This window comes from Myodes glareolus, chromosome 7 (assembly GCF_982192425.1).
Source record: "Myodes glareolus chromosome 7, mMyoGla1.1, whole genome shotgun sequence".
Taxonomy (NCBI): Eukaryota; Metazoa; Chordata; class Mammalia; order Rodentia; family Cricetidae; genus Myodes; species Myodes glareolus.
The window spans coordinates 56,970,524-56,996,444 of record NC_142032.1 but is presented as its reverse complement, the minus strand read 5'-3'; the positions used below and the strand labels follow the sequence as shown (position 1 = coordinate 56,996,444).

Genomic DNA, 25,921 nt, shown 5'->3' with positions numbered 1-25,921 from the left:
ACAGGATACTTCAGCCAGGGCTTGATCATAACTCTAAATTTTCTTTAGGTTCTCATAAGATTATCAGTGCCCCCAACCAGCTGGAAGTAGCCTGGAATACTACGCCCACATTCCCAAAAAGTAGACTATAGATATTTTCCTTTGTTCTGTTTTTTTTTTTTAAAAAAAAAAAAGGGGGGGAAAGTGGTGTGGGAGAATTATCTGTATTCTGTCAATCATGTTTTAAATAATGCTGATTGGCCAGGCAGGAAGTATAGGTGGGAAAACCAGACAGGAAGTAGAGGTGGAACAAAAAGAATGGGAGCATTCTGGGAAGCAGGAAACTCGCTCTGCAGTCCTGCCCAGACGACCGAAGAAGCAACATGTGACCTGCCAGCTGAAAAAAGGTACCAAGTCATATGGCAAAAAGAGATCAGAATAATGGGCTAATATAAGTTATAAGAGTTAGCAAGAAGCCTGAGCTAATGAGCCAATCAGTTTTATAACTTATGGAGATCTCTGTGTAATTTTCTTTGGGGCTTGCCGGTTGTGGGGTACCGGGCAGGACAGAAACCCCAACAAGCCGGCCCCTTCATGTTACAGGCACTGGAGCCCTGGACCTGCTGTCCAGTATGCGGTGTACTCAAGAAATGATGCTGCCTGGAAAAATTAATAAAATTAAATGCCAAAAAAGTGTTTTACTATATGTAAAATTTTTAGATATCTAAATGGAGACGGTATTGTAATCTATTCTGCTAACTTCTCATAGTTGTTGGGCCACATTCTGTTTTGATCACAATAAATGTTGGGATTTTTGTTTGTTCTTTTGACAGAATTTCTAGCCCAGACTGACCTCAAACTTCCTGTGTAGGTGTTGTTAACATTCTCTGAAGAAACTGATAGAATGAATATACATATGTATACACACACACACACACACACACACACACACAAACATGCGCGTATGTGGAGGGCCGGACCACATTCTCCATTGCTTCTAGGAACAAAGGTAGAGATTGACCTCGGTGACCCCAAGGTGTGGCGGTACACGCCTTTAGTCCTGTTGCCTGGGCAGCAGAGGCAGATTGACCTCTGTGACCTCAAGGCGTGGTAGTATACGCCTTTGGTCCCAATGCCTGGGAGGCAGAGACAAGCAGATCTCTGTGAGTTCAAGGTGATGTAGCACACGCCTTTAATCCCAGCGCACGTGCTTGGTAACTCTCTACCGCTGCGTCCCTGCCTACTCCCGAGGCATCATCAGGGATAATGGGCAGTGAACCAATCAAAGAGTGACACGTCCAAAGCAGGGTCTGTTTCCTATATAAGGGATGGGTTCCATCTTATCTGGGTCTCCGCCATGTTGGCTTATGCTCTAGCTCCCAAGAGACATAAAGCTTTTCTGCAGAAGGATCCTATGTGTACCACGTGGTTCTTGCTGGCAAGACGGTAGCGCGGGACACGCGTACACATTCACTAGTCCCTGAGGCTGGATGCTCAGCAGCCCTGTAATGTTCCTGGAAAGCAGCTGGTCTCCGGCCTATGCTGGATCCTGAAGATGATGGTTCTGATACAGGGAAAAGAATGTCTGAGCAACAGGAGAGATGAACTTAGTAGCAAAAGTGAGGGCAAGCAGGCAAAATTCAAAAGCTTCCTCCTTCATTCCTTTTACTTTGGCCACATCTCCTGGGAGTGGCCAATATTTAGGGAGAGTCTCCCCACCTCTAAAAGGTCCAGTTGAGAAAACCCCCTCATGCAAGTGCCAAGCAGCTTGGGTTTTAGTTGAGTCTAGCTGAGGTCAGGTTGACAACCAAGATTGGCCACCACTGTAGCCAAGGATGACCACGAACTTCTCATCCTTCTGCCTCTACCTCCCAAGTGCCGAACACAGTAGTTTTTAGTACACATTAAATAAACTGCCCTGACCATGAATACAGTAGGTTTTTTTTAAGCTTAGATTAAATAAACCTATTGATATGATGATCCATTCTAAATGTTTACATAAACCAGGCAGGTGGCACTTGCCCATCATCCCAGCACTGAGAAGTTGAGTCAGGAGGATTGCTGGGAGTCTGAGGTCAGCCTGTTACACAAAATAAGACCCAGTTTCAACCAGAAAGTAAGAAGGAAAGAGAGGCGAGGGAAGGACCTGCGTGTGTCTGCACTTCCTTGAGGGCTCCTAAGGTTTTAGCTATTGTTAATCTCTAACTACAGCTGCCAATCACCATGGCCTACCTTCTTCTTTGCATTCCTCAATGCACTGAGCACAATAATGTAACAAGGTAAAGATTCCTCCATCTTGTCTCAGCTAGAGCCATCTTAGATTTAACCTGAAGCCTGCTCTAGAATATCAGAGATGCAATGCCCTGCTAATGGCATGCCTTTTGATTTATGTTAAATTGCTCGCTTGCTTTACTTCCCCCAGCAACTGCCAACCAGGATGTAGTTTTTCTGTGTTCTTTGCCTTTAAAAGCTTCCTGTAAAATGAATTTGAGGCTGCTCTGTAAGAGGCACCAGTATCCAGGCAGTCCCCAGCCTGCTCAATACAGACAGAATCTCAATTTAGACTTTGGTCACATTGAGTAGTTTTGGGTCTCCACTCTGCAACAATATAGCAGGAGATACATAAAAGAGCGTATCTGCTGTGAAGTCCAGCACAGCACTGCTGGCACTTCTTGGTGACTCACCATCCTTGGCACTATCTGGGGCACCATGTGGTCTGCACTCTGCTTGGCATATTTGACCCCACCTGGTTTCAGGTGTGGTCTGTCACCCACCATTTCCCAGCTGTAACTCTGGTGTCCCTGGCATCTTTTCTCTGTAGGTGAAACACATCATCAGTTCCATCTCAACCATTTTTAGCCACCAAATGCTGGATGGGTTTGTTTTGGACGAGCAGCCCAGGGTGTCACTCAGCTTTGCGTCGGTGACCAAAGGCTGAGGTAACCAGCCACGTCAGCCAGCTTTCCATTGCTGTAACAAAATACCCGAGGAATCAGCTGGAATTAGCAATGATTTATTTTTGGTGCACAGTTGGCTCCCTGTTTCTGGTCCTGTGGTGAGAGAGTCAGGACGGCAGGGAGGGTGAGGTGGAATGCAGCTGCTGAGCTCACGGCGGACAGGAAGCAGAAAGAGAGGAAGAAAACACATCCTTCAAGGGCATGTGCGCCAGTACGTGTTCCAATTATATCCCCGCTCTGACTCCTCACCATCTACCGGGGCCCCGCTGAGCTGGGCACAGGCGGGCCAGGCCAGTCTGAAGTCAGAGCCCTCACAATCCCATCATCCTCCAGCGTCCCACCTCTGTACACAGCTACATCAGGGAGCAAGCCTTCATTTAACATCCAAGTCGTAACAGCAACTTGCAAGGACAGAAGGCTAATTTGGTTTACATTTTTGGAGGTTTTAGTCCATAACTGCTTGGCCCTATTGCTTTAGGCCTAGGATGACTCCATGTGCCATAGTGGAGGTACAGGGTTCTCTTCACCTCATGGTGGCAGGGAGACAAATCAAGAAACATGGTAGGGTGTCAGGTCCAGTAGTAAGAGTGTGTTAGGATCTGAGAGAAGCCCCCAAAGAAGACCAACATCTCATGTATGCAGTAACAAGAGTGCCTTATTAATTCCAGCATTGGGGTGGCACTTGGCAACTCCCAAAAAAGGTCACAAGCTCCTTTTAAGTGGAGTTAGGAGAATTCCAGAGAGGAGGAATTAATCTGGGGCTGATTGGTAGAGGAAAGTAATGTGGGATTTCCTCTGTATGCTGTGAATGTTTGTTTATCAATTGGTTAAGCTGCTTTGGCCTACGGCAGGGGAGAATATAGCCAGGCTGGAAGAGATAGAGAGAGAGAGTAGGTAGAGTCAAGGAGATCCCATGTAGCTACTGAAGGAGAAAGATGTCGGAACCTTGCTGGAACCTTACTAGTAGGCCACAGCCTCATGGTGATACACAGATAAATAGAAATGGGATAATTTAAGATGTAAGAGCTAGCTAGAAATACATCTGAGTCATCAGTCAAACAGTATTATTAATATAGTTTCTGTGTGGTGTGATTATTTGGGTCTAGGCAGCCTGAAAACAAAAGCACAGTCTCCATTTACAGGAAAGATTAGTCTGGGGACTGATTGGTGAAAGGTTCTAGTGGTTAGGGGCCTTCCAGCAGCAGGGTAGGGAACACTATCTTTAGTTATTAGGAGACTGGGGTCACCTGTTGAGCCAGCCAAGGGGCCATAGAGCACCTGCTGAGCCAGCAGAAGGCTGTGGTTTTTCTGAGGACTGTCTGTTTAGCTCTGTTCCATTTTCGCTTAGATTTCTGTCAGCTGCTAGGATAGCCTGGCCCCCCAACTCTCTCAAGTATACCCTCAATGATGTAACTCTTCTCTTTAGATATCTTTTAATTTTTAATGACTTATTTTTGTTTGTTTGTATAACGGTGTTGTGTCCCCTGGATACAGACAGTTGTGAGCAGCCATGTGGGTGCTGGGAATTGAACCCAGGTCCTCTGGAAGAGCAGACAATACTCCTAACCACTGGATCATCTCTCCAGCTCCCTAGTGTAACTTCTTTTTACTAGCCCCATGTCCTAAAAGTTGTTACCTCCCAATAAGGTGACCTAGACTGGTGACCACATGGGACTTTGAAGGACTCCTATCCAACCATAGCAACTTTCACTTAAAATCTAACTTTATTATTTAAATTATTTTAATTTTGATTCATTTTTGTTTTACATGTGAGTGTTTGTCTGAGTATGTTCTTATGTGCATCATGTGTGTGCCTGGTGCCCACGGGGAACGAAAGAGAGTGCTGGATCCCTGGAGTTGGTGTGAGCTTCCATATGAACACTGGGAACTGAACTCTGGTCCTCTGGGAAGGTAACAACTGTTCTAAAGCACTGAGCCACCTCTCCAGGCTCAGAAACTCTTAACTTTAAAGTGAGATGTGGTGACCCCTACCTGTAACCCCAACACTTGGGAGTGAGAGGCAGGAAGAGCAGGAGCTCAGTGTAACATGTGGGGCCGGCTAGCTCAGTCGGTAGAGCATGAGACTCTTAATCTCAGGGTCGTGGGTTCGAGCCCCACGTTGGGCACCATATGTAACACGAGGGGGCTGGCTTGTTGGGGTTTCTGTCCTGCCCAGTACCCCAACAAGCCAGCAAGTCCCAAGGAAAATCACACACAAGATTCCATAAGGTTATAAACTGATTGGCTCATTAGGTCAGGCTTCTTGTTAACTCTTATAATTTATATTAACCCATTATTCTCATCTATGTTAGCCATAATGGCTCCGTACCTTTCTCTGCTGGGCAAGTTACATGCTGCCTCTTCGGTGGTCTGTACAGGAATGGCTGAGAGAGAGCTTTTGCTTCCAGAATACTCCCAGTCTCTTTGCTCCACCCCTACTTCCTGTCTGGCTTTCCTGCCTATACTGCCTGCCTGGCCAATCAGCGTTTTATTAAAATATGATTGACAGAATACAGATAATTCTCCCGCACCATTTCCCTCTTTTTTTTTTAAACAAAGGAAAATATCCATAATCCATTTGTTGGGAATGTGGGCGTAGTATTTCAGGCTACTTCCTGCTGGTTGGGGGCGCTGATAATCTTATGGGGACCTAAAGAAAACTTAGAGTTATAATCAAGTCCTGACTGAAGTATCCTGGGCGTCTTGATCATCTCAGGCTGTAGTCTTGAATCAGTTCTGGATGTAGAACTCTGTCATCTGGGCCATCTGTTCCTGTCGATTTCTCAGGTGGCCTCCCTTGGTCAAAGATGATTTTTCTTAACTCTGAATAAATCCATAGCCTCTCATTTTCTGTGGAAACAAAAGCAGAATCTCTTCTCCAAAGTAACATACCTTTTGACTTCAGTTTTGAAGCCAAGGTATTTTCAAAATGTCTATCTTGGGTTAGTTCAGCAGCATTTATAAACAAAAGTCTTTTAGCAATTGTTTCTTTTTCCTCAGCATTTAAACAATTCAAAGAGAGCATAATAACATACAGTATCAAGATTCTCTGTGTATTTTTCATCTTTATGCAGCTTTATTTCAACCTCTATTTCTTTTAATTTTACTTTTAATTTTTGGCTTTTTGAGACAGGTTCTCTGTATATATCTTGGTCCTGGAATAACTCTGTAGACCAGGCTATTCTTGAACTCACAGAGATTCTCCTGTCTCTGCCTCCCCAGTACTGGGCTCAAAGGTGTTTGCTACCATACCTTGAACTCACAGAGATCCACGTGTCTCTGCTTCCCCAGTGCTAGGATTAAAGGTATGTGCTACCACACCTTGAACTCAGAGATCTGTCTGTCTCTTCCTCCCAGGCAATGGGATTAAAGGTGTGTGCTACCACACCTTGAAGTCACAGAGGTCAATCTCTACCTCTGTCCCTTGAAGTCACAGAGGTCAATATGCCTCTGCCTCCCAGGCATTGGGATTTAAGGTGTGTACCACCATACCCAACTACTCTCTTTCTTTCCTTTTAACTTTAAGAACTTTAACTTTTAGCCTGCATATACACACTGTAAACCATTTAGAGGTTTTCTTCCTCTTTGAATCTCTCTTTATTGTATATTTTTCTTTTTTTGGCTATATGAGTCTAAAACCGTGGCTTTGACGGCCAGACTCATGGTAGAGGTACCACTGGAGCCTTTTACTGCCACAACTCTATGGCGTTTCAAGGTCCTTGCCAGCAAGCTGCAGCATTCTGCTCACAGACCACACTCAGTCGGACTGCCTGCCTGAAAGAGTCAGAGTTTGCCCTGGCAGGACAGCCAGCATTTTAAAACAGCGCAGCTTTTTTCCTGCTATGGCTGAAAACCGAAAAGCATGCGTTCAGCTTTTCCTCAACACAGTTTAAATGTTTTGTGGCAGGACCTCTTAAAAGAGCTGCAGGGTTTTGCAGCTAAAGCTGAGTCAGGAAGCCTCTCTTATATGAGAGCCTTGCTTGCCTCTAGCAAGCAAAGTAGACCCGAGAAATTGCTGCTATCAACAAAACATGCTTTACTCTATTCGATCCCAAGCTTTCCCAAGCTTTCTGTGGATTCAGTTGTCCACGTGGGCACCATATGTAACATGTGGGGCCGGCTAGCTCAGTCGGTAGAGCATGAGACTCTTAATCTCAGGGTCGTGGGTTCGAGCCCCACGTTGGGCGCCAGCTCAGGATCACCCTTGCCTGCCTAGGGAGTTCAGGCCAGCATGGGCCACACAATGAGATCCCATTTTAGAAAAAGACTAAAATAAGTAAGTAAGTAAATAAATAAATAAATATTTTAAAAAAGGAAACACAAAACACTTTATTTCTCCACCACCTTTGAAGTTAGATTGCTAAACCCAGAGAACAACTCAGCTGAGAAGCAGCTCACACCTGCTAAGTACATTTCCCCCTTTGGCCTCAGGTATGATGCTTGCCTTTCTCCTTTGAGTCACTGAGCCCAGGACAGTGGCTCACCCTAGAATCCCAGCACTTGGGATCTGAAATGAAAGAATCTTCACGAACTGGAGGCTGCAAGTGAATTCCAGGGCAGCTTCAATAGGGGTGCTGAAGAAACACGGCTAGAGGAAGATCTCTCTCTCTCTCTCTCTCTCTCTCTCACACACACACACACACACACACACACACACACACACACACACACACACGGCAGAATCCAAAACAGAATGCGAGAGAGGGGTCATTCTTAGTAGTCCCCAACCCTGCTGGTCCTCATAGCATTCTCCCCTCAAAGGCTGACAGCCTAAAATCATTTAAGAGATGGACTAAAGCCGGTTGTGGTGACGTACACCTTTAAACTTAGTGAATCTCTTGTCACTGAGAGAAGAGAAGCTATATGAGCCAACCATAAATGAGAGAAAACAGAACTAAGACAGGCGCTAAGGACGCGAGGTTCAAGGATGAGCAGGCTCTCTCGCCAGGTTGCTATTACTTAGAGAAAGCATATTCCCAGTGTGTCAGAGACACCAACACAGAGAAATAATAGACTCCATTTCCCCACTCAGTGACGACAGCAGGTCGCCATCCAGCAGATCTTTGAGTTTGAGGCCAGCCTGGTCAACAGAGCAAGTTCCAGGATAGCCAGGGCTACCCAAAGAAACCCTGTCTCAAAAAAAAAAAAAAAAAGTTTCATTCTTGACTCCCCTGACTTAATCACCTCCCAAACCCCAGCCCATCCCTCACCATCACATTGGTGATGAGGGTTTCAACAAATAGACAGGGGAAGGACAACAGCATTCTGATTTAGTAGCCCTTAAAGCAAAGGAATTGACTGGAACTAATGCCTGTGACACTTCCTGCTGGAGATTCCCACAGCTCACACAGGCTCAGGTTCCCACTGCCCTGGTCCAACTCAGCTGCAATTTTGAATCCGTGGGACGTTTATGTATTAATATTCCTTGCAAAGTGATGGCAGAGCATTATGGTTGCTTTCTGCAAGGTTCTCTTTTCTAACACACTTATTCCGTCTTAAAACTTGAGAGAGTTCTAGGGCCTTCCTGAATGAGGTTGACAACCGAGACTTTTTTGCAGTCTGCAAACCAATGATAGACTGCCACCCTGCGGCGATCACAGGCAACACCTACAGGACCATTTTAGGAGACAGCAGGCAAAAGAAATCAAGAGATCTCCAATTTGGATAGGTACACACACACACACACACACCAATGAATAGATGTCTAAAAATTATAAAAGATCTTCCTTTAAACAACAACAACGACAAAAAACTTGGGGCTTGGGAGAAGCCTCAGCCATTTTGAGCACGGGCTGCTCTTCAGGAGGATCTGGGTTCGACCACATGGCAGCTCACAACTGTAACTCCAGTTCCAGGTGATCTGACAGCCCCTCCTGGCCTCCATGGATGCTGCATGCAGATCATGCAAAACATGTTCAGGTAAACACCTATGCACATAAACAAAAATACATAAAGCTGAAAAGAACTTGCTGAAAGTTTGCTTGTTTTCCATGTAATATTTTGGGGCCATGGCTAATCTGAAAATATATAAAGTAAAAACTTGGATGAGGGAAAGAATACTGTAGAATGGGTGACACCCCCACCCCAACATCTGTCTATATTCTGAGGGGGCTTATGGCAAAACAAAAAACAAAAACCAACAACCCCACAACTTCTGTGCTGAGTGACAGGAGGGGGGCTGACCTGGGGAGCCCGGAAGATGTTACATACGGAGTCTCCCTTACCCAAAACTCCTAAGGTCAGAAGCTTTTGGGATTTTGGGTCATCAAGTTTGGTGGTAAGTACCTTTGCCTGCTGAGCCATCTCACCAGTCTTTGATAAAATACATTTATATTTTAAATGATATGTATGTGAGTGTGTGTATGTGAATACAGGAGTCTAAAAAAGGCAGAAGAGGGCATCAGATTCCCTGGAGCTGGAGTTACAGGCGGTTGTGAGCTACCTGATCCAGCCGCTGGAAACGAACTCAGGTCCTCTACAAGAACAGCACCACCTCTGGGGCCCTGAGCCATCTCTCCAGGCCCCAACTGTGCCTACTCTGTAGAAGGAAACAGTACAGAAAATAAATCAAAACTGAGCCTTCCTCCTCCGAGTCTAAGATCTCAACAGGAAGATCTATGAACAGCTGGAAGAAGCTAAAACAGTGGTATTATCTGGATGAATGCATGTATTGTCTGGATGAATTCATGTATTGTCTGTATGAATTCATGTATTGGACACTTAATCCCAGATGTCTGAGATGTGGGAATTACAGGAAGCACTTGAGTCACAAGGTCTCTGACCTCAGAAGCAGATTCAGCTCCTCAGAGATGGAAGGATTAGTGGCTTTTCTGGGGAGCGGCTTTGAAATAGAAGCAGCTCCCTCAGACACACCTTGCTCTGCCTCACCTGGTGATACCTCTGCTGTGTTCTGACACAGTGAGAACCCACGTGGATACCAATGACGAGCTCTTGGACTTCCTACCCTCCAGAACTGCAAGCTAAGTAAACCTTTATTCTTTATAATTTGCCTGGTATCAGGTGTTTAGTCATGGCAACAGGAAATGACAAAGACATCAGATGTTTCGGGCTCAATGCAGTGGGCTCAGATAGTCTAGTATTCCTCTTCATTTTTCTTATAGCTCTGGAAAAATATGGTAACCAGTAAGGTGTCCTGGGTTAAAGTCCTACACTGTCATGTTCCATCTGTGAGAACAGAGACAGGTGACTGCTGGATTTCATGAGTAGATGCAGGTAATGTCAGAGCCAAAGTGACATTTGAAGTTCTAATTACCACGTCTAGAGATCCATGAGACAAAAATGCCTCTGATCTGCCAGCTCCTTGCCCAAGGACAGACAGTTCCTGAAAGGCTGGAGGCTGCTGTTTATGGGAGATAACAAGCCATATGGGTTTCACTTTCCTAAACAAGTTTGTTTGACCCATTTGCACTGGATGTGCTTGAACACATGTGGGCAGGAGGTTCACAGGTAGGAAATACATCAGTATATAATGCCTCTTGTTGGGAATCTCCTCTCCAGTCTCACTCTCCCATTCCAAACCCTGCCCCTCTGGAGCTACTCAAGACCAGTGATATAGGATTCTCCTCTGTATGCTATGAATATGTTTTATTACCACTGGTTATTAAAGAAGCTGTTTCAGCCGATGACTTCATAGAGTATAGCCAGGCAGGAAATCTAAACAGAGATATAGAGAGAAAGTAGGCAGAGTCAGAGAGATGCCATGTAGCTGCTAAAGAAGAAGGACATGCCAGAACCTTACTGGTAGGCCACAGCCTCATGGTGAGACACAGATTAATAGAAATGGATTAATTTAAGATGTAAGAGTTAGCTAGAAATATGCCTAAGCTATTAGCCAAACAGTATTGCAATTAATACAGTTTCTGTGTTATTCAGGTCTGGGCGGTCAAGAAATGAACGAGCAGTCTCTGCCTATTCTACAGAGTAGTTTATGTAAGGAGGAGTCGCTTGGTTGTCCCAGCCGCCCGGCTAGCTTAGCTCTGAAATAACCACACAGAAACTGTATTAATTAAATCACTGCTTGGCCAATTAGTACTAGCTTCTTATTGGATAACTCTTATATTAATTTAACTGATTTCTATTAATCTATATCATCACAAGCTCATGGCCTACCAGCAAAGTTCTGGCATGTCTGACTCTAGCAGTGACTCCATAGTGTCTCTCTGACTCTGCCTTCTTCCTCCCAGAATCCAGTTCCATCTTCTCTGCCTACCTAAGGTGCCCTATCAACAGGCCAAGGCAGTTTCTTTATTAACCAATGAAAGCAACACACATACAGAAGGACCTCCTATGCCCTACACCATTTCCCCTTTTCTGTTTAAAAAAAAGGAAAGCTTTAACTTTAATATAGCAAAACTACATATAACAAAACAGGTATCAAGCAAGAGTTACAGTTATAATATTTCTATTTACTTCACCTTTATCATAACTAAGGAAATCTATAACTAGAACTATAAATTCTTCAACTCCATCAAAGACTCTAGAAGGATATAATATTACTTAAGTAAACAGGAAGTGCATTATAAGCAACTTCCAAAACTCTAGAATTGACAGAGATATCTCACTGCCTGGACAGTCACCCAAAGCTCTTCTGTACCATTGGAGCATCCATCTTCAGCCTACAGGCCTATAGTATCCAGCAGACTTTTCCATGAAGCAGAAAAATTTCAAAGACAAATCTGCCTATATTGGCATTTTGCCAATCACTTTTTTCTGTATCCTGCAGAATGTCTTGTAGACTCTTTCATGAAGCAGGAACCCAGAAGGATCATCTCACCTTTAGGCAAGTTCAGCAGTCATTTCTCTGTGGGTCGTGCATGTGCAGTTATGAGCAGTTTCTTGCCCAAATGGCTAACCAACTCCATAAGGAGCCTCTTTGATGCCCATCTTCCTCTTGAAGTAATTGGTGCTGCCAGGAGCAGATGTGTCTCATTGTCATGATAAGTCCTAAGTTATTAAAGCATTTAAATGCCATATTCTAAAGGTCTCTGAAAAATTTAAAGAACATATATCACTATATATCTAGAAAATCTAACTAACATGACTACAAACGACTATTATAGATGAAAATCTATTAACCTATATTTCTTAATTATACATTACATTTTTTAAATGAACTATACAAACACAATATCTCAATCAAGATCAGAAATACATACATATAACAAAATTGACCTTAAATTTGTATCAATAAATCAAGATTCATACCAATGCAAATTATTCATATCTATATCATATCCCCCTTTAAATGTAAACAAACATTTATAGACACTATTTGGGAATATGTCTATTTGGTGTAGTTTTTTCCATACTGCTTCCTGCTGATTAGGGGCACTGTTAATCAGGTCTTTTATGGTGTATTCTGTGTGCTAGGTTCATCTCAATCACACAGTTGGAAAAAGTAAATTTTTGAGGGTGTTCATGGCAACCTTTCAGGAGGCCGTAGTCTATTAAACTATATTGGTCTAGAAGCAATCCACAGGTTTTTATCTTCTATGAAAACAAAAGAAGAATCTCTTTTTTTCTGAGGCGTGGTGGTGTGTGCCGCAGAGCCCCGTGCAGCCTGCTTCCATCCTGACTCACCGCTGTTGGCTTCCTGCCTCCCCGCCAAGGAACAAGTTAGTCAGGAAGCCCATGTCATAGCTATGGCTTTCAAAGACACCAGGAAGATGCCTGTGGAGCCCAAGGTGGCAATCCACTGCATCCGAATCACGCTCACCAGCCACAATGTGAAGTCGCTGAAGAAGATGTACACTGACCTGATCAGAGGTGCCAAGGGGAAGAAACTGAAAGTGAAGGGGCTGGTGCACATGCCTACCAAGACCCTGAGGATCACTACAAGAAAAACACCTTGTGGTGAAGGCTCCAAGATGTGGGATTGCTTCCAAATGAGAATCCACAAGCGACTCATTGACTTGCACAGCCCCTCCGAGATTGTTAAGCAGATTACGTCCATCAGTATTGAGTCAGGAGTGGAGGTTGAAGTCACCATTGCAGATGCCTAAGTCAGCTATTATAATAAATTGACTCAGTTAGTTGTAGAAGAAGAAGGAGGGAGGAGGAGGATGAAGAGGAAGAGGAAGAGGAAGGAGAAGAAGAAGGAGGAGGAGGAGGAGGAGAAGAATCTTTTTTCCAAAGCAATATATCCTTAGACTCAAATTTTGGAATCAAGATACCTTTATGTTGGTTTAACTTAACAGTCCATATAATGAAATGTCTTTCTGTACTTAGCTCCTTCACAGTCGAAAAATTCAAAGAAAACACAATAACATACATAGCCCGGACTCTGTGAATTTTCCATCTTTATGTGGCTTATTTTTCTTTACTCCTTTTAATTTATTCCTGTCTGTACTCAGTCTCTTTACTTTTTTTTAATAATTTACTTCTTTTCCAAGTCTCTATATTCTTTTTCTTCTCTCTCCCAAGCCTACATACATTTATCCAACATGGTGACCCATTTAGAGTTCTTTTATGTCTGCATTTGTCTTTATTGTGTTATCAGTAATTCTTTACTGTCTTGAAGAAGTTTTGAAATGGTAAGCAGCTTGGTTACAGCAGCCCTGAGTGCTGTCTCCTCCTCTCTCTGCTTTTCAAAATGGTGGACATACCATTACTGCCAGGTCTGGTAGGAGGCACGCTGAGTGCTTTGACTCTGAGAATGAGTGTGCATCACATAAACTGTTTTTATCTGAGTAATACCTAAATCTGTCAAGCAGAGCACTGCACGGCCTGGAAATAGCTCTGTGCATGGTGGTGGGAATCTGCCATGCTCTCCTGCCTGTACAAGCCTAGTAGACCTGATCCCACAGCCTGCCCAGGTGGGAAGTGCTGAGCTGTGGGCATGATCTCAGCTACTTTCCTCCCAACCCCAAGGGGGCACACAAACGCCTGAGCCCACAAATGCCATTTAAATGCCCCATAGCCAGTGTTTGTGCTGGCTGCACTTTAAAATCTCACAGCATTTTTCCTGCTATGGCTGAATCAGGAAAACCACTCTTAAAGGAGCTGCAGCATGCGGCCAGCAAACAACAAGAAGCTGTGTTAAACTCTGTATTTTTAATTTTTTGTCTAGAATTTCTTTTAAGTCCTCTCAGGTTTTACGTGGATTTAGTTGGCCATGTGAATGCCAATTTGTAGGTGGAGTCACTTGTTTGTCTCGGCCACCTGGCTAGCTTAGCCCCGAAATAACCATACAGAAACTGTATTAATTAAATCACTGCTTGACCAATTAGCATTAGCTTTTTATTGGCTAACTCTTATATTAATTTAATCCATTTCTATTAATCTATATCACCACAAGCTCATGGCCTACCAGCAAAGTTCTGGCATGTCTGACTCTGGCAGTGGCTCCATAGGGTCTCTCTGACTCTGCCTTCTTCCTCCCAGAATCTAGTTCCATCTTCTCTGCCTACCTAAGGTGTCCTATCAACAGGCCAAGGCAGTTTCTTTATTAACCAATGAAAGCAACACACAGACAGAAGGACCACCTGCACCCTGTGCCAATTTGAGTCCCAGTCCCTGTACCTGCAGTTTGATTTCTTTTTTTGCATTTCTCCAGTCACCTGGGTGTTGCTTTGCTTTGTTTATTAAACCTGGTTTTATTAATCAGCTGGATTTGATTTATTGCACCAGCAGAGAAACTCACACCTAGGGATCCAAAATTACTTATTATCCCTGCTGGAAGTAGGATGGAGGTACATCAGGATGTATGCTTGCCCCTGATTGGACCTAATGGGAAATGCAATGAATTATGTGTTTTCCTTATTAAGCTACTTCAAACAATAACTCGGTGCCATGAGTCATACCAGTTGACACCTTCAACTGAAGTTGCTGCCTGCTGAAGTGTTTATCTAATTATCCTTTATCAGTAAAAACTCAGGAGTCAGATGTCGGGGTAAGATCTGAATGATCAGAGTAGTAGCAGAGAAGTGACCAGTGACCTCCTTTCTTGCTCCTTGATCCAAAAAGGGTTGAGATCCTCTCTAAGCCCTGCCCTACTACTGCCTGTCTATCTGTCCTAAGTCCTTCAAAAACTCCATGGTTAATACTGGTCAGCTAGTAACAGGAGTAACAGACCCAGAAGATAGACGTATACTAATTGAATCTTTGGCTTTTGAGAATGCCAACTTAGAATGCAAAAAGATCCTTGGGCCTTTAAAGGTCAGATCAGCACCAATGGATGAATGAATCTTGCATACAATTAATGTTGAGACATTTGACTATAGTACTGAAGCCTGGGTAGGAGAAGCAATTTACAATGGTATGAGGAGACATCAAAATACCAAATGTTTTAATTGTGCCAGAATAGAACATCTGAGAAGGGATTGTAGACAAGGAATTCCTAGGAATAATATCTCTTCTGGGAATGGCAAGAATAGGAGAACTCAGCCCGCAGGTATATGTAGGAGGTGTGGCAAAGGCCAACATTGGACCAATGAATGTAGGTTAACAAAAGACAGACAAGACAACCCAATATCATTGGGAAGCTCCTTGGGGGGGGGCTCTCGCAGGACCCCATGACAAACGTGGTCCAATCATTCCCAGTTACTGTAGATAATGTGTCTCACTGGGAAAATTAAAAAAAAAACAAACAGTGCATACTGTAAAATACCATACTGGTCTGGATGATGGAATAGATGTGGAGGATGAATCAATCAAACACTCCAGTAGGACATAGGAAACATATATTCTGGCAAACTTCTATAAATTGTCAAAGACCAAAGCTAAGAATGTGTATAAATGGCATTTTCCTTGAAGGCTTTATAGACACGGGTGCAGATGTAAGTATCAGTACTCTAGAATCTTGGCATCTGAATTGGCCTCTTCAAGAGGCAGATATTCAGTTCCTAGTTCAAGTGAAAACAATGCATGAGATGGGTCAAATGCATAGGGCCAGAAGGACAGAGAAGAAAGTTGAGGCCACTAGCAGCTAATATTGCAGTGAGTTTGTGGGGTCATGACCTATTGCAGCAACTGAATACACAGATTAACATTCCTGCAGCCCCCAAAACTTATGTTTCTGGGGAAGATATTAGAAGATATTATAGACAAAGGTCACTAACTATTCAGGCTGTACAAAAACACAAAGCAATTGACAAACCTTCAGAGGTACTAATGGCCCTGCCTTTAAAGTGGTTAACTGAGAAACCAATGTGGGTTAAACAGTGGACTTTAACAAAAGAAAAGCTGCAGGCTTTAGAACTGGTACAAGAGCAACTAGATGCTCACCATATTGAAGGATCAACCAGTCTATGGAATTCTCCTGTATTTATTGTTAAAAAGAAATCTGGAAAACGGAGAAGGGTGACACATCTTAGAGCTATCAACAAGGATATCCAACCTATGGGCCCTCTACAGTCTGGAATTCCTCTGCCTTATCTGTTACCAAAAGGATGGCCTCTCATAGTTATTGATATAAAGGATTGTTTCTTCACTATACCAATACAAGAAAAGGTCAGAGAAAAATTTGCCTTCACGGTGCCTACTTATAATAAGTCTCAGCCTACTAGGAGATATCAATGGACCATCCTCCCACAAGGAATACTCAATAGTCTGACCCTGTGCCAATACTTTGTCAGTCAGCCATTGGAAATAACGTAAGTAATTTCCTAAGTCTATAATCTACCATTACATGGATGACATTTTGTTATCTGATTCAAATGCAGATACTTTATAAAGAATGTTTGAAGAAGTAAAGAAAGTTTTTGCCTAAATGGGGATTACAAATTGCTCCTGAAAAGATTCAAAGAGGTGATTCTGTTAATTACCTAGGTTACAGGATAGGTTTACAGAAAATTAGAACACAAAAGACACAAATTAGGAGAGACTGGTTACAGAGTCTTAATGACTTTCAAAGATTATTAGGAGATATTTCCAGTCTACGACAAGCTGTTGGGATAACACCTGACCTAATAGTTCATAAAAAAAAAACCTTAGATGGTAACAAAGACTTGAATAGTCCCAGAAAATTAGCAGCTGAAGCAAAAAAGGAATTGATGAGTTTTGAGAAGAAATTACAGGAAGCACATGTGGATAGGGTGAATCCAAATCTTAATTGTAGTCTAGCCATATTGCCTTCCAACATTTCTCCTATAGAAATTTTAATGCAGAGGAATGATATTATCTTAGAATGGATCTTTTTACCACATAAACCAAGTAAAAAATTCAAAACTTATGTGGAAAAGTCTCTTAATTAATTATAAAAGGTAAATTGAGACTTTTTCAATTAGCAGGCATAGACTCAGCAGAGATTATAGTGCCTTTTATTACTGATGAAATAATAAGTTATGGGAAGACAATGAACCATGGCAAAGAGCTTGTGCTAATTTTTTTGGGAGAAATTAATAGCAATTATCCCAAAAGTGATAGACTTAACCTTATAAAGAAAACTTCTTGGATTCTTCCCCAAATTGTATGTGATGCACCAATAACTGGAATCCATACATTTTATTCTGATGCAAATAAATCAGGGAAGGCAGGTTAAAAATCAGAAGAATTAAGTAATATGGAACAAAGCCCTAATAATTCTGTCCAGAAGGCATAATTATATGTTATTTGTATTGTACTTAGGGATTTTAAAGAACCTCTCAATATAGTTACTGATTCACAATATGCAGAAAAAGTCTTGTATATTAAAACCACTGAATTTATACCAGATGATACAGAATTGACTTCATTTTTCATTCAGATGCAAGACATAATCAGGAATAGGCTTTGTCCTATATACATAACACACAGCCAATCCCATATTGGTCTGCAGGTCCTCTAGCACAAGGTAATGCAGAAATTGATTAATTATTGATTGGAAGTATATTGCAGGTCTCAGAATTTTATGAAAAACATCATGTCAATAGCAAAGGTTTAAAGAAAGAATTTTCTACTACATGGCAACAAGCTAAGAAGATTATAAAGAGATGCCCTACTTGTTTTTTCTATAACCAAACACCATTACCTGCAGGCTACCTGAGTAACCCCAAGGATACTCAAAGGAATGAGATATGGCAGATGGATGTGTTCCATCTTACAGAATTTGGAAAATTAAAATATGTGCACCACACCATAGACACTTATTCAGGTTTTCAGTGAGCAACTGCCTTGAGCTCGGAAAAGACTGACTCAGTAATTACGCATTTATTAGAAGTTATGACCATCATGGCTATTCCTGCACAAATAAAGACAGACAATGGTCCAGCACATGTATCTAAGAAAATGAAATGACTTCTATTTGCTTATTATAATATAAAGCATATTACAGGTATACCAAATAATCCTATGGGTCAGGCAGTTATAGAAAGGTCAAATTGAACTATAAAGGATATGTTAGACAAACAGAAAGGGATGGAAAATACCTCCAGAAATAGATTGCATAATTTTTATTAACCTTGAATTTTCTTAATGCTAATGGGAAAGGAACAATGACAGCAGAGAGACTTGGATAATGGAAAAAAAAAACTTCTGAATTGAATTAACCAGTGTATTTCAAGGATGTGTTGACCTCACAATGGAAACCAGGAAATATGCTACGTTAGGGAAGCAGTTTCACTCTTGTTTCCATAGAAGAAAAACTATGTATACCATCAAAATTCATAAATATTTGCCTTGAAAAAGAGAAACCTCTTGAGAAAGAGAAAAGATAGCTCATCCACAACAGTGACAACCAAACAGATAGTAAGGAAACCATATAGGGTTGGGGCAGAGTTCTGCTCTTGTCTTTACAGGAAAATACACATCTTCAAAAACTCAAAAGAGCCATTCGCTGTCAGCACAGGGCGGTGCCGCGTCGCTGGCCTTCACCAGCGGCCATGAGCAAGCGCCTCTGCCCCAGAAAAAGGAGAAGAAATGGCAATGATGATGACAACGACCTTCCACCCAAGACCGAAAGAAGCAGTAGGAACGCCATCTTCCAGGACTCCTGGGACAGAGTCTTCGAGCAGCGACAGCGGTGGGAGCAGCAGCAACAGCAGCATCAACAGCCCAAACAGGGCCACTGGGCCAGAGAGCAGCTTGAACCGGATCACCCCTGGATCCTGCCCCAGCACCCCCCAGCTGGTGCTGCCTGAGCAGTCTGCACTGTGCCAAGGCCCTTACTTCCATATCAATCAGACCCTGAAGGAGGCCCATTTTCACTCTGACATGATGCTCCGGCAGTTTCTTGCCTTCTGTGAAGGGACAGCACTGTGCAGATTGAATATTTCAACTTAATGACTTGTTTTTAAAAGTTGCACACAGAAAAAAAAATGCCTTTTGGCTTTCAGTCTATATTTGAGTATTGGGTCAGCAGGCAGCTGTTTACTTGGGGTTTTGCTGCATTATTGCGATTTCAGAGGGGCTTGGGAGCAATTTTTTATAGGATTCTTTTGAGAAAGGGCATCAAGTCCATGTTATGGCAGTGTTTGAGGAAGTCTCTGACTGATTTCCACGTCTGTCAGTTAGACATACTGTATGTAAAAGCCTCTTAAAAACGTGGGATCTTCAGGTTTTTTTTAACTCAATAAACTAGTAAAGAATATCAAAAAAGGCAGTACTTTGAGACAGTGCCGGGGCAAGCGAGAGCCGGACGGGCACTGGGCGACTCTGTCTCGCAGACGAAAATCAACTAAACATGGGCAAAGGAGATCCTAAGAAGCCGAGAGGCAAAATGTCCTCGTATGCATTCTTTGTGCAAACTTGCCGGGAGGAACACAAGAAGAAGCACCCGGATGCTTCTGTCAACTTCTCAGAGTTCTCCAAGAAGTGCTCAGAAAGGTGGAAGACCATGTCTGCTAAAGAAAAGGGGAAATTTGAAGACATGGCCAAGGCTGACAAGGCTCGTTATGAAAGAGAAATAAAAACCTACATCCCCCCCCCAAAGGAGGGACCAAAAAGAAGTTCAAGGACCCCAACGCACCCAAGAGGCCTCCTTCGGCCTTCTTCTTGTTCTGTTCTGAGTATCGCCCCAAAGTCAAAGGAGAACACCCTGGCTTATCCATTGGTGATGTTGCAAAGAAACTGGGAGAGATGTGGAACAACACTGCTGCAGACGACAAGGAGCCCTACGAACAGAAGGCTGCCAAGCTGAAGGAGAAGTACGAACAGGGTATTGCTGCCTACAGAGCTAAAGGAAAACCCAATGCAGCGAAAAAGGGCATGGTCAAGGCGGAAAAGAGCGAGAAAAAGAAGGAAGAGGAAGATGATGAGGAGGATGAAGAAGATGAAGAGGAGGAGGAAGAAGAGGAAGATGAGGAAGAAGATGATGATGATGAATAAGTTGGTTCTAGCGCAGTTTTTTTCTTGTCTACAAAGCATTTAACCCCCCCCCACCCCGTACACAACTCACGTCTTTTAAAGAAAAAAATTGAAATGTAAGGCTGTGTAAGATTTGTTTTTAAATTGTACAGTGTCTTTTTTTGTATAGTTAACACACTACCGAATGTGTCTTTAGATAGCCCTGTCCTGGTGGTATTTTCAATAGCCACTAACCTTGCCTGGTACAGTCTGGGGGTTGTAAATTGGCATGGGAATTTAAAGCAGGTTCTTGTTGGTGTACAGCACAAATTAGTTATATATGGGGACGGTAGTTGTTTTATTTTTTGCTTGTTTGTTTTGTTTTTTTCATCTTCAGTTGTCTCTGATGCAGCTTATACGAAGATAATTGTTGTTTTGTTAACTAAATACCACTCTGTAGTTGCAAAAAAAATTGCAGCTGTTTTGTTGACATTTTGAATGCTTGTAAGTAAATACAATTTTTTTATTTAAAAAAAGAATATCAAAAAAAACCAACCTCAAAAGACCCTGGATGTTTGGATGCTGACAGAAGGAAAAATAACTATCCAATAAGGATCATCAAGAAAAAAGATTGTGACTTATGAGGACAGGTGATCAATATATATATGAATATTTAGAGTTGACTTTGGAGTTGAAGAATGGTTTTGTCCTTCTCCAAATCCAAGCATGTTGTTAAAAGGAACATTCAGAGATTCAGAGTTTCTGTCTCATGTCAGGAGCCATCTGGTATGAGACAAAAGGAAGACTTTAGGAAAAATTTTACTTTCTCCATGCCTATTTTGTCCATATCATATTCTTCATTGAATGTTTGTCTTGTCTATATGAATAATGTTTAAGTTTTCCATGATGAACAATAGAGTTTCCAACAGATCCTTTTTCTGTAGTAACCTTTGAAGTTTCCAGGAAAAAGATGAGGCCCCACAGCAACAACTCCACCTGGTTGAGATGACATCATGGTGCTGATAGCACTGCTACAAGACAGGTTTTTGGGTACCAGCTGCTGAATTGGTGCACATTCTCATGACGTTCTGACCAGAACTTCAAATAAGAACTTTGGGAAAAACCTTATTGATTGCTTAGAAATCATTTGCAACTATATTAGACAGTAATCTTGAAACTTAACCATCATTTTACTTTTATAGGATTCCATAAAAAGAACATCACCTCCATGACAGCTGGAAGCAATTCTAGAAGACGACGTCCCCTCTCCCAACAATGTTTGTCCTCAGGATTGGGAACACCATTTAAGGGTTGTTGATTATTACTTGTGTCGGGTAGAGATTTAGAGTGGAAACTATGTAGGTTCAAAAAAAATTGAATGGGATAATAGATGATTTAGCGTGAACTTCTTCACACTAACAATAGTGGATAATAGAGTAAATACTTGTGAGCTATTATTCATGGATAATTTACTTTGGTATAGTTTTTTGTATATTGATACAAGTTCAAATTATATTTGTTATTTTTGTTTACAATATTTGTACACCTATGTAAAGTTATTCTGTCAGATTGTATACATGCATGTTTCTACCTCTGTTTAGGACATTTTCTATATTGATACAACTTTTAGGATATATTTATCATGTTGAATTATACATTTCTACCTCTGATCAAGATACTTGTACATTGTTTACATTTTGAGGTCATTGTCCTCATTTGCTTCACACTTGTTTACAGATTATTTAATATTCTGATATAAACTCTTAGTAAGTTATACAGGTATTAAATATCATAGGTCAATAATTGTTCATGCTTGTTATACATATAGTTAGATCAATTAGGATCTTTAGATACATAGAAATTAGATTCTGCATAGATAGGTAATCTTCAATCACTTCAAGGATCTGTAGAATATGGCATTTAAATAACTTAGGGTTCTGTTGACATGATTGCTCCTGACAGCACCAATCTATTCCCGAGAGAATGTTGAGCACTAAAGACACTCCTCTTGGAGTTTGTTTTCTTCTTGGCACAATTGGCCTTTCAGCAAGGAACTGCCCATGCCTCAACCACTGACAAAGTACATGGTATCTGGACTGGATAAGCAGGACACAAGGAAAAGGACTGCCAAACCTTGCCAAGACAGGGTAAGACAGTTCTGAAAATTTTCCTGCCTCTGAAAATGGTCTGTCAATTACGCTAGGCCTTAGCCAAAGTTGATTGCTTCAACATTGCAAATGGGACTTTGGGTGATTGCTCAGGTAGCCAATTGTCTCCATCATATACTGCTCGACTCAAGTAATATTATCTCCCTTCTCAGGCCTTTGATGGGGTTGAAGATTAGATAGTTGTAGTTACCTTCCTTTTATGATTTAGCCAAGCCTATCTCTGCTGTAAGACTTAGATTCTTTAAGTCTTTAATAGAATGTTTATTAAAACATTTATCATGTGTTCCTTGCATAATATTGTTTATGTTGGTTGTAATTTTATACTTAATATCTATTCCTATTGTATATAGTTTTGTATTGGGATTGGATCACTCTTTTTTAGACTAAAGGGGAGGTGATGGGGAATCTTTGTCAACCAATTATCTTTAAGAGGTGGGACCAAGATAGGGTGTGGTTTTCTGGGACCCAGGTGAGCTCTCTGTGTGTGGTCCCCTCACAGCACAGCTGAGCTTGGACTTCTCATTACTGTTTTGTGAGTTTTCCCCTTATAATAAATAAAAATATAATTGTTTTATTTTTTAGCTAGCATGGTTATTTCCAGAATTGAGTTAGTTTAACATGGGTTTTTATTATTAAGGCCAATTTTTTTGGTTTTTCAAGTCAAGGTTTCTCTGTTGCTTTGGAGCCTGTCCTGGAACTCTGTAGACCAGGCTGGCCTCAAACTCACAGAGCTCCACCTGTCTCTGCCTTTCAAGTGCTGGGATTAAAGGCATGCACCACTACTGCCCAGCCCTAACTCAGCTTCTTGGTAACTGCTTTGTTTTGGGTGGGTTCTGTTTGCTAGCATCAAGCAGATGGAGGCAATGCTCCTTTAGGAGATGGTTTCCTGACTCAGTGTCAGCAGCAAAAACAGGTGACTCTTTTAAGACATCCTGCTACCAAACACTTAAATGGGATGTATGAACAGTTGATGGCATGCTATTCCGTGGCAGTGTGAAACTGGAAGCTTCCCAGAGTTGAGTCAGTAGTCATGGCTCCCAGAAGTGGAGGTAAACATACCTCTGCCATGGGACTAACCTCTCAGGGAACCAAGGAGCAAGGTGGAACCAGCCACCAAAGCCACCGCATTAGTCCTAGACATGCCACACAGCAGATTAAAGACTCATGTGGTCAGAAAAAGGAATATGCAATAAAACCAGATTCAGACAAAAATTAAAACCTCTAAACTTTTTATTTAAAAACATACATAGGCTTAGAAGAATAAAGAGAAGGTATAGACAGTCATAAAAAAGAAATATATAATTTGAAAATAATAACACGCTTAAAAGCGGAGTAAAGTAATATTTTAAAAAGTCACATGAAGATGGAAAATACACAAAGAGTCTGGATACTATATGTTATTGTGTTGTTTTTGAATTATTTGACTGCTGAGGAAGGAGCAACAGCTGCTAAGAGACATTTGATTATAAATGTTGTTGGATTAACCCAACATACATATTTTAAAAATGATTTGACCTCAAAATTTAAGTCAAAAGATATGTTACTTTGGAGAAGAGGATATGCTTTTGTCTCCATAAGGAAAGAGAGGCTGTGGATTCATACTGGTTTAAGAAAAATCAGGTTTGATTGAGGAAGACCCCTAAAAAAAATCTCTGATGGGAGTGGATGGCCAAGATGAGCCAATGTTCCAGAGTGTCTCTGTTGTAGTTTCCAGAGCTCTACATCTAGAATGGCTTCAAAGCTGCTAGCTCAAATGATCCAGCTTCACAGAATTCTCCAGTCAGAACTTGACCATAATCGTTAATTTTCTCAGGGTCCCTCAAAGATTATCAATGCCTTTAATGAGCAGGAAGTAGTCTAGAGAACTACACCCATTCCCAAAAGATGGGTCATTGGTATTTATATCATTTAAGAGAGATTGGATACAAGTTGTTATTGGTAATAATCAATAAAAAGCACAGATATACTTAATAGATAATGTTCTTCAAAGTTGTCAGAGATCTGATGAATGAGGTATTTAAAAATGTTTAATGGAGCCGGGCAGTGGTGGCACATACCTTTAATCCCAGCACTCGAGAGGCAGAGGCAGGTGGATCCCTGTGAGTTCGAGGCCACCCTAGTCTACAAGAGCTAGTTCCGGGACAGGCTTGATAGCTACTTTAAAACCCTGTTTCAAAAAACAAAACAAACAAACAAACAAACAAAAAGCTTAATGGAAAAATCTTACTATAACAGGAGACTCCCAGCTCCTAGTAGTGATCCCCAAAGTTCTCCAAAGAAGATGATGGGCACCACACAACTTCACTTGGATTATAGTAATGCTAACCACTGGGGCAAAACTGCCCTAATGCTGCACCTGCCACCAGGAACCTGTCCAAACTGTGGACAATCTGGACACTGGCCTGTATGGCTGACTACTGTGGCTGCTTTGTGCTGACCTTTAGGCAAGCTTTATTTATTAAAACACAAATAATATACCATTATTTCCCTCTTTTGTCTAAAAACAAAAAAGGAAGGCTATAATTAATATAATAAAACTGTATACAATAAGGACAACGACTATATACAATATATACATCTTATAAATACATCAACAATGTCTGGTCCATTGCATTTGACAAATTCAGAAAAAATATTTCATATCTGTCCTATCTTACTGAGTTCAAAGTCTTGTACCTAATTTACTTTCTATCATAACTTGATTTCTGCATCTGGTAAACAAGGAAAAATATTTCATATCTGTCCTATCTTACTGAGTTCAAAGTCTTGTACCTAATTTACTTTCTATCATAACTTGATTTCTGCATCTGGTAAACAAGGAAAACTATAACTATCTAGTCTTCAACTCCCTCAGAGACCTAAGAAAGAAAAAGTATTAACTGAGTACGCAGGAAGTGCAAGCATGTGACTTCTAAAAAAATGTGAAAAATGAGAGAAACTGCTGGCTGCCTGGACAGTCACCCAAAGTTCCTCTGCAACATTGGAGCATCCATATTTAACCTACAGGTCTAGCATATCCGACAGATTTTTCTTTGAAGTAGGGTTTTTGAAGGACTGTCCTACCTTGTCTGGGTAAGGTTTGGCAGTTACTCTCTTTTGTGTCCTGGTCTCATTAGGACAGCAGACAGTCAGAAGTTGAGGCAAGAGCATTTTCTTGCCCAGAAACTTACTTCTGCCACAAAGAAATCAAACTCCATGTGAAGTTTCTTTGATGCCCATCATCTTCTCTGAAGTAGATTGGTGCTGCTAGGAGCAGACATGTCTCATTGTTATAAAAAAAAAGAAAGAAAAACTAATGTTACTTAAACATCTTCAGTGCCATATTCTGTAGATCTCTGAAGTGCTTGAAGAGGACCTGTCTATCTAAAATATATCTCTGTTTGACTTTGAAAACATGCCTAATATGACTACAAGTTCAATTGTAATAGGTGACTAATTAATAATCTACATTTGCTTATTACCCTAAACAGTTAGTAATAATAACTTTCAAGGACTAGAAATTTGCATTACATTGTTAAATGACATGTATAGGTATAATACCTTGAACAAGATTAGAAATGTATGTACAGTATGTTTTTAAAAAAATTAATCTTTGGT

The 25,921-nt window shown here is 41.5% G+C and overlaps 2 pseudogenes; both read left to right on the top strand.

Annotated features, from left to right (window-relative positions):
* Positions 1–12,598: 12,598 nt before the first annotated feature.
* On the top strand, positions 12,599–12,958 carry LOC125415918 (small ribosomal subunit protein uS10 pseudogene; annotated as a pseudogene).
* A 6,556-nt stretch (positions 12,959–19,514) lies between these two features.
* LOC148121427 (high mobility group protein B1 pseudogene) lies at positions 19,515–20,212 on the top strand (annotated as a pseudogene).
* Positions 20,213–25,921: the final 5,709 nt, after the last annotated feature.